The sequence below is a fragment of the Psammomys obesus genome, unplaced genomic scaffold, assembly GCF_907164565.1.
Source record: "Psammomys obesus unplaced genomic scaffold, mPsaObe1.curated_primary_1811, whole genome shotgun sequence".
Classification (NCBI taxonomy): Eukaryota; Metazoa; Chordata; class Mammalia; order Rodentia; family Muridae; genus Psammomys; species Psammomys obesus.
In genome coordinates, this window is record NW_026591711.1 from 6,292,469 (window position 1) to 6,306,836 (window position 14,368).

Sequence of the window (14,368 nt, forward strand, 5' to 3'; positions counted from 1 at the left end):
CTTCTTGAGATAGCGAAGGCCCTTCTTGTCTGTTTTGTTCATCAGATTTTAACACAGGCAGCAAATTTCCTGAAAGCCTCCAGGACTCAACCTTTGTCCCCAGGCTCCTAAACTGTCAGGTGACTAGCACATGAGGTGCCTTGGTAGGGGAGGTACTGTCACCTGCCTCCAATTGTGACCTCACTGAGACGAGACTACAGGTCACCCACCCCTATCAAAACTATCCACAGCCTTAACCTGACGATGATTCAGCCAGCACGGAAAGTCGTGCCTTCTGCACCTGGTCTACAAGGAAGCAGGATGTGTTCTAGCAGCCACTGAATCCTAGAATATTTGTCTTTCCATTAAACTCACAAGAGCAAAATGCTGCAACACTACAGATTGTCACAGCCCATTGGAGGCCCCTGATCAGGCCTGGTACAGATTCGGAGACTTTCCAAACCTCTTTTCCGGGAGTAACAGCTTGAGCCCTGTGGTCAGTGTCCTGTCAGTGTGAGGGCGGATTAGCGTTGGGTAAAGTCTTTGTTTCTAAACACCTAGAAGTATGGACTCCTTCCAGACCCTTATCCCCCAGACTCCACTGTGTGTGTGTGTGTGTGTGTGTGTGTGTGTGTGTGAATTGCCAAGAGAATAAAGTCTTTTATTTTATTCACTTTACATTCTGCTCACAGCCCCCTCCCTCCTTTCCTCTCAATTTACCCTCCCCCCTCTTTTCTTCCTCCCCACTTCTCCTCAAAAAAGGGGAGCTCCTCTACCATCCCGCCCTGGCACATTATGTCTCATCAGGACTAAGCATTTCCTCTTCCACTGAGGCCAGACAGGGTAGCCCAGCTAGGGGGAAGTGATCCAAAAGTAGGCAATGGAATCCATGTCAGAGATAGCCCGTGCTCCAATTAGCTAGAGATAATTGATAATTGGAAGACCAAGATTTCCATCAACTACATGTGCGTACAGAGCCTAGGTTCAGTCCATGCAAGCTCTTTGGTTGGTGGTTCAGTCTCTGTGAGCCCCCATGGTCCTAGGTTAGTTGACTCTGTAGGTCTTCTTGTGGAATTCTTGTCCTCTTCTGGTCTCTCTATCCTCCTAGCTCTTCCATAATGTATGTGTGTGTGCGCACATGCGTATGTGTGTGTTCATGTATGTGGGTGTAGGCAGGTCATAATGTTCTTGTGGAGCTCAGAGGACAACCTTCAGGTATCAGTACTTGCCTTTCTACCTTGTTTGAGGTGAGGTCTCTTTGTGCCAGGCTACCCAGCCTCAACACTTCTGGAGATTTTTCTGTCTCTGCTTCCATCTTCCTGTGGGGACAAGATTGGAATTACAGGTATGACTGCATTCATTTTTTTTTTTTAATTTTTGATTTTGTTGTTGTTGTTTTGTGTGTGGATTCTAAGGACCTGACCTTGGGTCATCATGCTTTGTGTCCCATCATGCCGTCTCCCCAGATCCATACTTTTCCTTTCAGTAGCTCAAATTCTCCACCAGGATTTGGGGGTTCTGTTGTCTGGGTGCTGGAGGGGCCTGTAAGATGATAGGCCTATGCAGGCACCCTGGGCTAAATCACCCAATGAGTAGATGTGACCTATCGTGCTGGTCTTGGTCCCAGGCACTGTTACCCATGGGCCCAGAGCAAGCTCCCCTGGATTGTGTGGTTACTTAAGGCAGCCACTTGCCGCTGGACCCTAAGGACCACAATGCTTGTGGGGAACCTGATAGATGTGCGAAAGGTACTTTTTCTTTGGGGTTCCTAGGCTGGTCCTCAGCATCCTTGGAACCAAAGCTAGGAGCCCAGCTGGAAAAGCACTGGAGGAACTGGTGCCCCCCCCTTGACGTGGCCAGGCCATGAGTGGGGCCATTGGGATTTTTCCATGGCTCCTGTAGAGCATACCTTCGTTCGTCAGAGGCTTCTCAAGGAGGGGACAGTGATTAATGTTTTATGGACGAGCTACTGGGCAGGATGCCTTGTTTTCTTTAGGTTTAGAATACAATGAAGACGATGATTGGAATCTGCTGCCTAGCAAGAGGGCTGGGTGAGGCCATTCTTGGGAGGCCAAGGACCAAAGGTGCTGATGTTTACCATTCTTAGTGCCAAAAGGTAAGGCAGGCGAAGCCTTTGCTTACAGGGCCATCTTCAGCAGCACCATGGGGCCATCAGTCCCCAGGTGCACTTTGGGACTAATGTTCGGTGGGGCCTATGACAAAGAGTGTTCAGCAATTTCCAGAAGTTCACCTGCCCGGGTGATTCTCCTTCACGCTGGTAAACTATTTTCACTGCATGTAGAGTTCACTCCAGTGCTCTCATTGTCTCTCACCAACTGGGCACAGGGAGAAGGTACCGCTGATCTGCAGCTGTAGGACAAATTGGTTGCTCTTGGTTTTGTTTTTTGTTTTGTTTTGTTTTGAGATAAAGTCTCTAGGTTGGCCTTGAAGTCTCTCTATTGCTAAGGATGGTTTTGAATTTCTGATCTTCCAGCCTCTACCTCCTAAGTGCTGTGCCACCAGGCATATTTTATGCAAGGCTGGGGGACTCAACCATGAAGGCTAGGCAAGCATTCTACCAACCAAGCTACATTCCTAGTATCCATTTCTGTTTTTAAGATACTGTGTTCTCAGGTGGGAGAACACATTTAATTCAGAGTTGTCTATTCAGTAAAGGTTAAGGGCCAAGTGTAAGTGCACATCCACTTGTGTTGGCAAGTGGGGACAACTTTCATCCGTCATACTCTGGGTTAATTCGTCTGTATACCTTTCCTGAGACCCTTTCCTATAGTTAACTATTCTGGGGAAGTCCAGGTCAAGCCTCGAGGAGTACACACACTCAGGCCTCTGCCTGTTTCCATACTGCTGTTTGCATTTAACTAACTCAGCTTGGGTCATCAGAAGGACTAGCGAGCACATGTTTCAGAATAAGCAGCAAAGTAGGTGACAACCTCATAATTTGTCCGCAGTTTTGACATCATAGGCAAGGGAAGAGAGACCCTGTGAATGAGTGTAATCCAAAGGAGGGGGACATGCAGCCCCAAAGAGTTAATAAAGAGGGGCAAAGTCCTCAAGGATAGGAGCCCACACTGGTTACAGTCTCTGATATTCTGGAAGGGACTAGTGTGTCCTGATATCTTCTTAATACAAACTTTCTTATTTTTTTAAACTTAGCTTATATTGTTTGCAATGCAGCTCAAACAGAAAACTGAAACCGAAGAAAGCAATAAAATTTGCCTAAATTAATTTTAAACTCGATGAATGACATCCATGCCTTTTAGTTGTTAATATATCTTGACTGTCATTTTGGTGTGCATGCAAGTGTGTGTCTGCGTGCGCATGTGGTGTGTGTGTATGCTTGTGTGTTCAGTTCACCGCAGAGGACTGCTGGGCCCTCATGTGGAATGCCCACACTGAATCTGAGCTGACTATGGAATCCATTGGAGGGCTACATTTGCACAAATATGCCATGCCCACCTCACAACATTCTACTCATTTATTTATTTGAACTTCAAGGATACCTTTCTTTCACTTGAATTTTTAACAACATGAGGTCAGCCACAGGGTAGGCCTCACTTCTGCATAGAGGCACCCACTGTTACATGTAGAACAAGTGAAGTGGCTTTGCCGAGTCAGGTGACATTAATGTCTCTGTGCACCGTCTTTGTTGATGTGTTGTCTGAACTCATCTCCTTTCTTCACTGCTGCTATCCAGTGCCATCGTGCTCCTCTCCCTGTGATAATTTCTTCCCATTGAGAAATAGATACTAAACTCTAAATTTGATAAGAATACAGGGGATCTGTGTCTTCATCCAGCATGCTTCCTCAGCTGACAACCCATACTGGAGAAGATACGGCACGGACTGAGCTAGTCCTGTTTCTTACTCAGGCTTAGGAGGCAGGTCCAGCATGAGCAGAGGCCTGTTCTGTCCACTGCCTTGGAGTCAGTATCAGGTTGTGTTTTTCCTTCATCTTGTGTGTTCACCTGCACCTTGGAAGGTCACTGGCAGCAAGATGGATGGGCAGAGATTTCCAAGTCCTCACTGCACCTGCTCCTTTGGCCTCTTGCCTCTCTTTGCAGGATCTTTTCTTCTATCATTCTACAGACCCGAAGAAACTTCTCCACTCCTCCTGCGGATGAAATGACTGTTCAACTGTACATGAAGTTCCCAGAATCACTGATGCGCCTGGACTGTGGCTGATGGCCCAGGGCACTGACCACGCGAGACGGACTCCAAGAATTGCACAGCTGCCAATGACCTCCTGAGCTGGGAGGGGCAGCGCATCTGCCTCCAGGAATGTAGGGCTCAGAGACACCAGAGCAGAAACTCTCATGGAGGCTGTGGTTTTGCTTCTAGAAGGTTCTAAGGACCCCAGCTCCCATTTCTTGCTGTCCTTATACGTGAGTGGAAAGCCACCCAGGTCACCCTTGGTGAGATCTTTGGAAGGAAAAAAAAAATCCTAGAATTTTAGATCCAAAAGGAGCTAAGCAGACTTTAGGATTTCATCCATGGGGCTTTTCCATCCTATTCTGGCTCGGCTGTCTGTCCACCACTGGAGGATTCAGGCCAACATTTCACCCAGGGTGCTGTGTTACCTGCCAGCCTTTGTCTCCACCTTGCCTTTGCCTAGCTGTGGTGCCCTGGTGGCCACCTTTCCATCTTAGGTCCCTTGAGATACAGCACTGAAGAGGAAGGCTCAAGGCAGGTCAGCACAGGCTATACGTAACAGAACCCCTCAGTATTCTGGCCACACGAATCAGACCCAGTCCAGGCAGCTGCCCTCACATTGCCTGCCTGTCATTCCACACCCCCATGCTGCATGTCCAGATGGAAAAAGAATGTTGTCCCCTCAGCCCCTGAGCTCAACCGTTTTGGAAGCTGCTAGAGGTTGTGTTCTAAAGACCTGCAGAGGCTGTTTGCAAAGCCTCATCCTCCTCACCTTCTCTTTCGCCTCTCCCTGCCTGGAGACTAATCTTCCGATTCTGATCTCCTATGGGGCAGGTCCTGAGACTCAATGGATCTAGGAGAAGGTGAGCCATTAGCAGTGTGGCAGAGAGCAGAAAGTACCTGATCACACACATGTCCTAGGATGGATACATCTGTAGGTGGGGGTTAGATAAGAGCTGAGAGTGACTGGAGAAACTGAGGCCAGTGCCAAGGGATCTGGACTAAGTCAACTGAGGCTCAGGGGCCTAGAACTTTCTCTTCTCCCTGAGCTTTCTTTGACTTCTGCTCTGGCTAATGCCTGCTGTGGTGATTTGGGCCTTCCTCTGCTCAGCCCCATTCCTCAAAGGCCTTCCCACAGTCTGCGCAGCACTACAGTGCATGGGCCAATTACCATCTCTTTTTTTGTCTTACCTAGACTGCAGCCCTTACAGCCCTACCCATCCACTTTTGGCACTCTGAGTTTCCAGGAACATGGGGACAATCATTGAGCAATGGTGAGAAGAAGAGTGTTTATGGCTCAGATTTTATTGGCTGGCCCCCAGAGGGAGGGCAGGAATGCTGTTTTCTCTGGTGCTAAGCAGGGGTACTAGGGTATAGGGAGATAACTGGGGAGCAAGGGCCATGAGGACTGCTGGCAGGGTTTGGGGTTCTCAGTACATATGCCTTTCAAAATGGAGTCAGGGTCTGGATATTGGGGGCCCCTAACTGAAACCTTTGGAGTAGTGAGCAGAGGGGCCTCCAACGCTCTTGCAGTGTGTGGCACTGTTACAGGGATTTTATAAACACACTACCATGTTTGATGCTGATAAATGAGCTGAGAGTGAGGGATTCCGTACTTACTACATCTGAGAAAGCCACATTAAGCTCTTACTAGGTGGCAGGCACTATTCCGGCTGCTGGGTATTAAACAAAAGGGGTAGTGCTACATTTTAAGAGGAACAAATCAGAGAAGCTAAGCAGGAAGCCCAGGGTTGCTAGAAAAGGCAGGCTGGGATGTGGAGCTGGAGCTGGGGAGCTCTGGGTTGGCGTTACTTCCGCATTTGTGTATTGGCTGGGCACAAAGCTGGATGGTGAAGCAGAGGCCTTCGGACTACCTTGTTATTTACATCCAGGCAGTTTACATCCTGTTCGGAGCCTCGCTTTCCTCAACTGACTTCAAGGCTCTTGGCCAAGCAGGGAGTAAGTGCTTCTGGGAACTGAAAATTTTACATGAGAACATGTAAATTTTACACGTTCACTTTTGAGCAAGGTCTAGTTAGCTTCTTCAACATCCATATGGAGCCAGGAATGACTCCCCAGCGGGGGAAAGGGGCATGCCAAAGCATCCTTGAACTCCACATGCCCTGGACCCCTCCCAGTTCCCCAGAACTGGTCCTTGGGTTATCAGGGGAAGCAGCTGAAGCTGTGGACAAACAAGCAGGGCAGGCAGGGACACAGGGACATGTGGTTTATAAATAAGGGTGGGCGGGACAAGGACGTATCAGGTAGGAAGTGGGGAGGGGAGCTGCAGGGAGGGGGAGAAGGTCTGAAGTCTCTACCCTCACCTTGGATTCATATCCCTTTCCCGAGGATCAGGCTCCTGCTCAGATTAGAGCTGTCAGCCCCCTGCACCAGCCCCAGCCCCAGCCCCAGTAGCTCTGAAGAAAGCCTAGAGGGCAAAGTCCTGGCCCACCCCCATGTCCTCCCAGAGGGATTAGGACTGCTTTCCTCCTCAGAGTCTTCTGGACTCTCTGGACCACACCAGGACACACTCTAGGTTTATAAATGGAAGGAGGGGCTCGTCAGCACCAGGAGCTCAGGAAAAGGAGGGAGCAAATGAAGGTGTGTGTGTGTGTGTGTGTGTGTGTTTCCTAGTGTTTGCTCTGTCTCTCAAGCTTCACCCCTCTTGCTTGAGACACTGTGACCATCTCAGTTTTTCTTTTTTTTCCCCCCTTCAGCTTTCCCAAGACACTTCAATTATTTATTTCATTAAAAAATAAAATATGTAGTCAGGTATTGAGGCATACCCCTATGATTCTAGGGCTCTGGAGGGGGAGGTAGGAGAATTAGGAATTCAAAGTCAGTGAGTTTGATGCTACCCTGGGCAGCATGAGACAGAGTCCCACAGCCTGGCTTAGAAGCTGGGTTCTGATACCAGCCATGTGATCTACAATGATCACTGTGCCTCAGTTTCTCCATCTGTAGAAAGGGTCCTACCTCAAAAGGCCATTGTGGCCATAGACTCCCTACACCACAGTGCTCCGACTCACTCGACCTTAGTTCCTCAAATCTATAGCTTCAGTCCTACTCCATGTATACTTTAACAACTGAATGAACCTCAAGGAAGATCAGAGTCACCATTTCAGGCAACAATGAAGAGGGCTACAGTGTAGAGAGAAGAAAGAAGCAGAGAACCAGGGCTAAAGAAGACACTGGTAAAGGTGTGGCCTGAAGGTGCCCCATTTTGTAGATCCCAGCACCGCCTCCATCTACTTATGGCTCCAATCATGAGTGGCCAGCCCAGGTGCACTGTCCCTGGTCTGAGTCCTGGCTTTGTGACCCTGGAGAGCTCTGTTGTCTTCACTGGTTCTCAGTGTCTCTACCCAGACAGAGAACAAATGAAAGGGATCCAATCCTGCCTCAGCCTGAGGGCACTGTGCTTTACTTGACATGCCCAGGGGTCAGGGCCAAGCTGGAATTCAGCTGTAGCCCTGCTTGTTCCTTCTCAACTGGGGCTGAGGCTCCCCTCCTTCAGGATGCTCCCTTAGTGCTCTGGGGAGCATTACTTCCAGTGTTATTCAAGCTAGTATATAATAACTGCTTTACCCCCAAAACAAAGACTTTGTAGGTTTGAATAAAAGCATCACAGTGAGTGACAGCATGGGTATAGGGCTATGTTTCTGGGGGATTCCACTTAGAGAACCTTGGGAGCTTCACTTTCTCCTGCAGACTCAAGCCAATTATCCACACAGGGCACATGCAAGAAACAGCTGGGTCTGTCCAAGCCACAGGAGCCCCTGCTCCAAGGAGGAGGGCAAAGTCTGCGGAGAAGTTGGAAGTTTATGAAAGAATGAGTTATCCATGTACACTTCAAAGCAGTCTTCCGCTGGAGGAAAACAAAGTGACACGTTGTTCCCACACCGCCTGGCCTGGCTGGAGGCCAGCCCTCCTCCCCACCCTTGCCTCTCACACCTACCTTGCCTTCACCTCCACCCTCTTAGCAGTTGCCCTGACCAGCTACCCGGAGGGGCCAGACTGTTTCTGGTAAAAAAGAAAGGGAGGCATCTGGGAAAGGAAACAGTGTCTGGTCAGTACGGCTTTGGGTGGGCCAGGTGGCATTCGGTGGGCAGGGCTAAGGACAGGTAGAGATGTAGTGTGGTCCTTCTCCCCCAAAATGGGACAACTGGAGTTCTTTTCCTCCATGCCCTCATTGCTTCTCACAAGGAACACTGGGCTGGCCAGTGCCCCTTGTGGGTTCAGTGTCTAATCCATGAACTCTAGGGACACCTACTGTAGAAGACTCAGTCTAGCCCTAACCTTGATTCCAATTCTTACCTTTAATTCTAAGCCTGAAGACACCCTAAATAAAACCTGGACTGAGACCGCTCCGAGAGTGACCCATGAAGGCTGGGTCACCACAGACAGGAGGACAGAGTGGCCAGTGGCCAGTGGCTGCACAACAATGGCCAAGAAAGGCCTGAGGATGGCACATCTGCCTTTGGTCTATCCATTCGAGGTACCAGGGCCCCTGTTTCTTCTAGAGCCCTTTAATACAGTTCCTCATGTTGTGGTGACCCCCGGCCATAAAATTATTTTTGTTGTTATATATAACTGGAATTTACTACTGTTATGAACCAATGTAAATATCTGATATGCAATCCTTGTGGAGGTCACAACCCATAGGTTGAAAACCACTGTTCTATACTTTCTTTTCTCTGGAAGGAGGGTAACACGAGAGCAAAGCTAGTGATTGTGGTTACCCTGGTCTTGTTCTGAGTACACTCTGGATGCTGCAGCAACAAGCCATTTGAGCCAAATATCCAGAGGCAGCAATCTGACCTCCTGGACCGTCCATGTTTAAGTCCCAGTCCCAGCCTGCCTAAGTGTTTGGGGCCCTTGACCTTGATTGGGATACCCTCTGGAGTTTGTAGCTAGAAGATGATGCAGTTGCTCAGGCTCACCACCAGGGGTGATAGATACAAGCGGGACCCAAAAGTCTCAGCGCAGCTTTGCAGACACCAGGCTGCTCTCAGTGCCAGGGAGAAGGCAAGTGCCCACTATCAAGAAAGCCACCTGGTTATGGGATGGGCACAAAGGCTTTCACCCTGCTATCTCCAGGACTCACCCAGTGTGGCGGAAAAGCCTTACCAGTAGCTACTGCCACAGTTTAAATGTATATGTAGTGTTCAGATAAATTTTTCTTAAAAACAAGAATATTTGAATGAAAGATAGTGCTCATTTTGGCGGTTTACCCACAGAATGTGCACAGACACTTTTATATACAAACACTGGGGGTTTCTTTCTTTCTTTCTTTTTTTTTTTTAAAGACTTGTGTACTTTCTGTTTTTCTCTTAAAACTTAGGTATTTTAATTATACTTATTGGGTAATGATTGACATAATCGTATAATTTATTTCTAACTGTAAAATTATGTGGATTTTACCCATTGTGCATAACCATGATCATTATCCCTGGAACGTCCCTAGTATCCCCAAACCTTCCCAGACCTTCACTGTTCGTTCACATCCCTTCCTTCTGTGCCCCAGCTACCCCTCAGCCTCTCTGCAGCCACAGTGTTGTTCTTGTAGAATTCTACCAGGGAGGAATTAAACTGAGTCTGACATCTTTACCTCAGCACCGTGCCTTTGGCATTCATCTCCGCGATGTGTAAGAGCTATGTCTGTTTTCTTTTTTTTTAATCATCATATTCCGTAGCATACATATGCCACACGGACTTCCACCAGTGGTGAGTGTCTGGAGACGCTTGCAGAAGTCACACTGAGTTCTCCCAATGGTAAATCTCACACAGCCACAGTGCAGTGATCAAAAGGAAGAATCAGCATCAACACCACATTGTAAATATCCGCACACCTTCTCAAGACCGAGATCCATTTGGGTCTCCCTGTCTGCTGTAGCCTGTGTTGGTCCAGAATTTCATCAGCATCTCTTAAGTGCCTTGTGTAAAGTTGGGCTTGGAGAACATGACACGTGTTCTCGTTACATCACACCAAGATGCACTCAGCTTCTTACCAGAGGTGAGAACTTCAGATGTTTCACGTCGGGTGGCTTTCTCTACTGCTAAGTTACCATTTTTCCCTTTCACGTCTATGCACATTTGGGAGAGACTCTTGGGGGCCAGACAAATACCCCTTTATTTCCAAGCGTTTGCACTCTGTGTTGGATTTGCTGGCAGCCATCCTTCCCGTGATGTTCTAAAGGTGATGTTCTGTGTCCCTTATTTTAGCTACCCGTACAGATTAGAATCCTTCTGTAGGGAAAAGCTATACCTTCTCTGTCATCTACTGCCAGTACTGAGTGGGTATTTGCTTTTCTCTTTAGATACTAACTCAACACACCTCTGCTTTTTATTTGGCTGCTTACGTGCCCAGACGCTGTTGTGGGAGCTCTGCCAGGCTTGGTGCTGGCCTTGTGATGCCCGGACTTTCTCTGAATGCTTTTTGCTGTTTCTGGCACCAGGAGAGGCTTCTCCAGGCTCATCCTGAATTATTCACGATGTAACCTTCTCCCCCTCCCCCATCATATAGGACCTAGGTCATATTTAAGTGTATTCAAATACTAGCCAGTGCCAATTGCTGTGGGGATATTGCTGCTTCTGTGACATCATAGGCCAGAACCTAAACATTTGTGAACATGCATATGTGAACACACATGTTTATGGGTTGACAAACTTGTATATTGAGAGTCTATTGACCTGTCAATCAATCGTCCATCATATATAAAAGAAGCCTGACTTTACACTAACTGTCATTCCTGTTCAGCACAAACTGTTCTTTACCTTCTAGCATCCGAACTATGATGTTTGTTCTACCATACAGTATCCGTAAAGCATTTTCAAATTGCTTGACTTACATCCTGATGAAAAACAAACTGACAGAGCATAATAGATGTACAGTTCTTTTTGTCTTCAGCCTCACAGCATCAGGTGAACTACTTACACCGTATTTCCTCTTTCTGTCCACTACAGGTGACGTCATACATCTGTGATTCAGCTAAAATAATTTGCCACAGCCTGCTCTCTCATCTGGGAGCCCCCAACGTTCTGGTTGGATTCTGTATTTTAGACAGTAAAGTGGGACCTGTAAGATGCACAGAATAATACATCTAACACCATATTACAACTCAGGATTTTTTTTTTTTGTGCCAGTTCCCTCTCCCAACCTTAAGTAATTACTAACTTGCTTCCCACCATCTTGTCTTCCCCTACAGTTCCTATATGCGTGGACTGGTATAATATGTAGCCCTAGGATTTGGCTTTTTATGTTTTCAGTCTGTGAGAGTGGATTTGCATCAGTCTACATTGTCACGTGAATCGTGTGTTCCTTTTCACTGATGCATAATCATTTTCCCATGAGCAAGAATTCACCCATGGAAGGCCATCAGGTCACACCTAAGCTATTGGAATGAACCTGGCCTCTGAAAGGGCCTGTGTATAGGTGAATGTATGTGTCCAATTAATCTGGGTATATTCTTTGGACTAGGATTGGTGGCAAGTGCATGCTTAACTTAAAAGAAACCACAACTTGGCTGTTAGGAATCCTGTGTACATTTGGACAGACACCTTGAAAAAACAGGGCAGCTTCCCAAAGGCTGGAACTTCCAAATTCCAGAGTGTCAGAGGCTTGGGGCCAGGGTTGTTAAACCTTAGGCTTGCCACTTTGGACCCAGAGACCTGGATCTTCTAGCTCAACTGTCAAGTACTTAGACAAATTCTGGGCCCTGGAAGCTAGCAGCCCTGCTGGGGGTCATGATGCTCCCTGCTTGGCAGTCATTGGAATTGCTGGTTCTTTGCCCAGCCCAGCTTGCTGGAACTCTCAGGACTCATTCTCACTGTCCTGGCCTTTCACGGCTTCTTGCCTTCTGTTCTCTTCAGCTCTCTGCTGTCCTTATTGTCCTAGTGTTCATTCCCTCCTTCCTAGTCTTAACAGTCTCTGCTCCTGTCACTCTTTGTCATGCTCTTCAGTGGACCCCTGGCTCCTAAGTGGCTCCAGACCCATCATCTATGGGCTCAGAGACATCCTGTCATGGCAGTCCTCTGCACTCACCTCCTGGCTTCTACCATCTGGTTCCTGGGATTGGAAGCCAAGGAGTTTCTGCTCACAGTGTTACCAGGTAAACTTCCTCTATTTGGGACAAAGATCAGGAGTAGGCCATAAAAACCATTCAGGAAAAACCTTTAGTGTGGAGGTTGACACATCTGGGAGAAGCCTGCAGGAAAACAGTGAAAACCAGCCAGCTCATCTGCTAGAAGAGGGGCATTCGAAGATTGTGACAGCTTCTAGTTTCACCAATCACAAGCATCCACAAGCACCCACCACAAGGAGGCGCCCTCTTCCTTGCTGGAGGACGGCCAGAACCACTTCTCCTTCATGAGGCTAACAATCCATATGAAGTCTCTATGACTCGTGCAAGGTATCTGGAGAGGTTGCAACTGGATCATGCCCCTCCCCCTGACGCAGAAGAGAAATTGTGATTGCAGTGTTCTTGTAACCTGCATGGGCCTCCCTGTACACCTTTGGTGTGTTCAAATCATCTAAGCTGCTATGTGACAGTCTGGTTGATTGTGTAAGGAGGAGGCGTTGGGGTGACATCTCCCAGTTCAAGGCAATCAGCACAAGGGGAAGATTTGATAGCTGTCAACGAAAGGATCAAAAAGAACCACGTCCCCAGTGGCTTAGCTTATCTGAAAGGAAACTAAGCACCAAAGGGAGCTTATAGTAAGGACTTACGACATGGAGATTTTAACAGCACTTAACAGTATTTAACCTCTGGCCAACAGATCCAAGGGGAAATGTGGACCCCTTGGCTCTGCCTCACTATAGAGCAGTGGTTCTTAACCTTTGGGTCACGATCCCCACGGGGGTTGCCTATCTATCAGATATTTACATTACAATTCACAACACTAATAAAATTACAGTTATGAAGTAGCAATGAAATGTTTGGTTTTTTTTTTTTTTTCTATGGTTGGGGTCACCACAGCATAAGGAACTGTATTAAAGGGTCTCAGTATTAGGAAGTGTTGGGGGTATGTCTAATGCTTGTATTTCAATGCTAATTATTGGCCCTCAAGATCTGGTTACTGCCCTATATTTGTTGTGTAAACCTGCCTTAGACATTATTCCTGATTGGTTGATTAAAAGGCCTAAAACCTGGGAGGCCTTAATGGGGTAGGCATGGCTAAGGCTCCCCAACTTTGGGTTCAGGAGAATCATGAGAAACAGACAGATGTGAAGAGAAGAGGAAGAGGACATCACAATGGATTAGCGTGGAGAAGGAACCATATGGGCTGGGAGGAAGGATTCCAACAATGGCGTAGAAAGGCCCAGATGAAGAATATAAGATTATGGATGGACTGTAGCCCAGATAAGAATGGTATAAGAATGGTTAGGGCGGATGGCATCCGATGGGGGCTGGGAGGTGGATGGTGGGAATATCCAAGGATGGCATAGGTGGAAATATCTGTCCAAGGTAAATAGGGCAGTTATAAAATCTAACAGGTGTCTGTGTCTTATTAATTGTGACGGTGGGCTAAATAATATCACCCAAATAATTATAGGGCAAATGATAATAAACAATATTTATCCCAATAAAATTTATTTTCAACAACAGGAAGGTTGAGAAATATTGCCATAGAGTGTTTTTAAAATCAATGGTACTGTTTTACATTTTTAGCAATGGCTTCAGAGGGCTCTAGTTGCTCTGCATCTTTGTAACTACTGTAGTTTTATCAGTTTAATTTTTTAGCCATTCTAATAGGTGCTAATAGGGGTTTACTTTATATTTTGTAGCTTGTGGTTGGTTTGTATTTTCTTAATGACCTATATGGAGCATATTCTCGGATGCTCTTTGCCATTGACATGCCTTCTTTGGAGAAGTATCTGGTCACTTCTTTGGCCCATTTAAAATTTTACCTCTTTTAAAAAAAATGGTTTTTGAATGCTTTTTCTATGTTATTGGTACAATTCTGATTTAATATATGACATCTGATCTATAAGCCCTTTAAAAATAATAAACTAATTTGTGATTTTTCTTCTTTCCAAGAGAGGGCTTCTCTGTGTAGCCTTGGCTGTCCTAGTCTTGCTTTGTAGACCAGGCTGGCCTCTAACTCACAGAGATCCGCCTGCCTCTGCCTCCCTGAGTGCTGGGACTACAGGCATGCGCCACCAAGCTCCACCGTGGTTTGCCTCTTTATTATTTTTGCAAGCAGATGTTTGTAATCTGTTG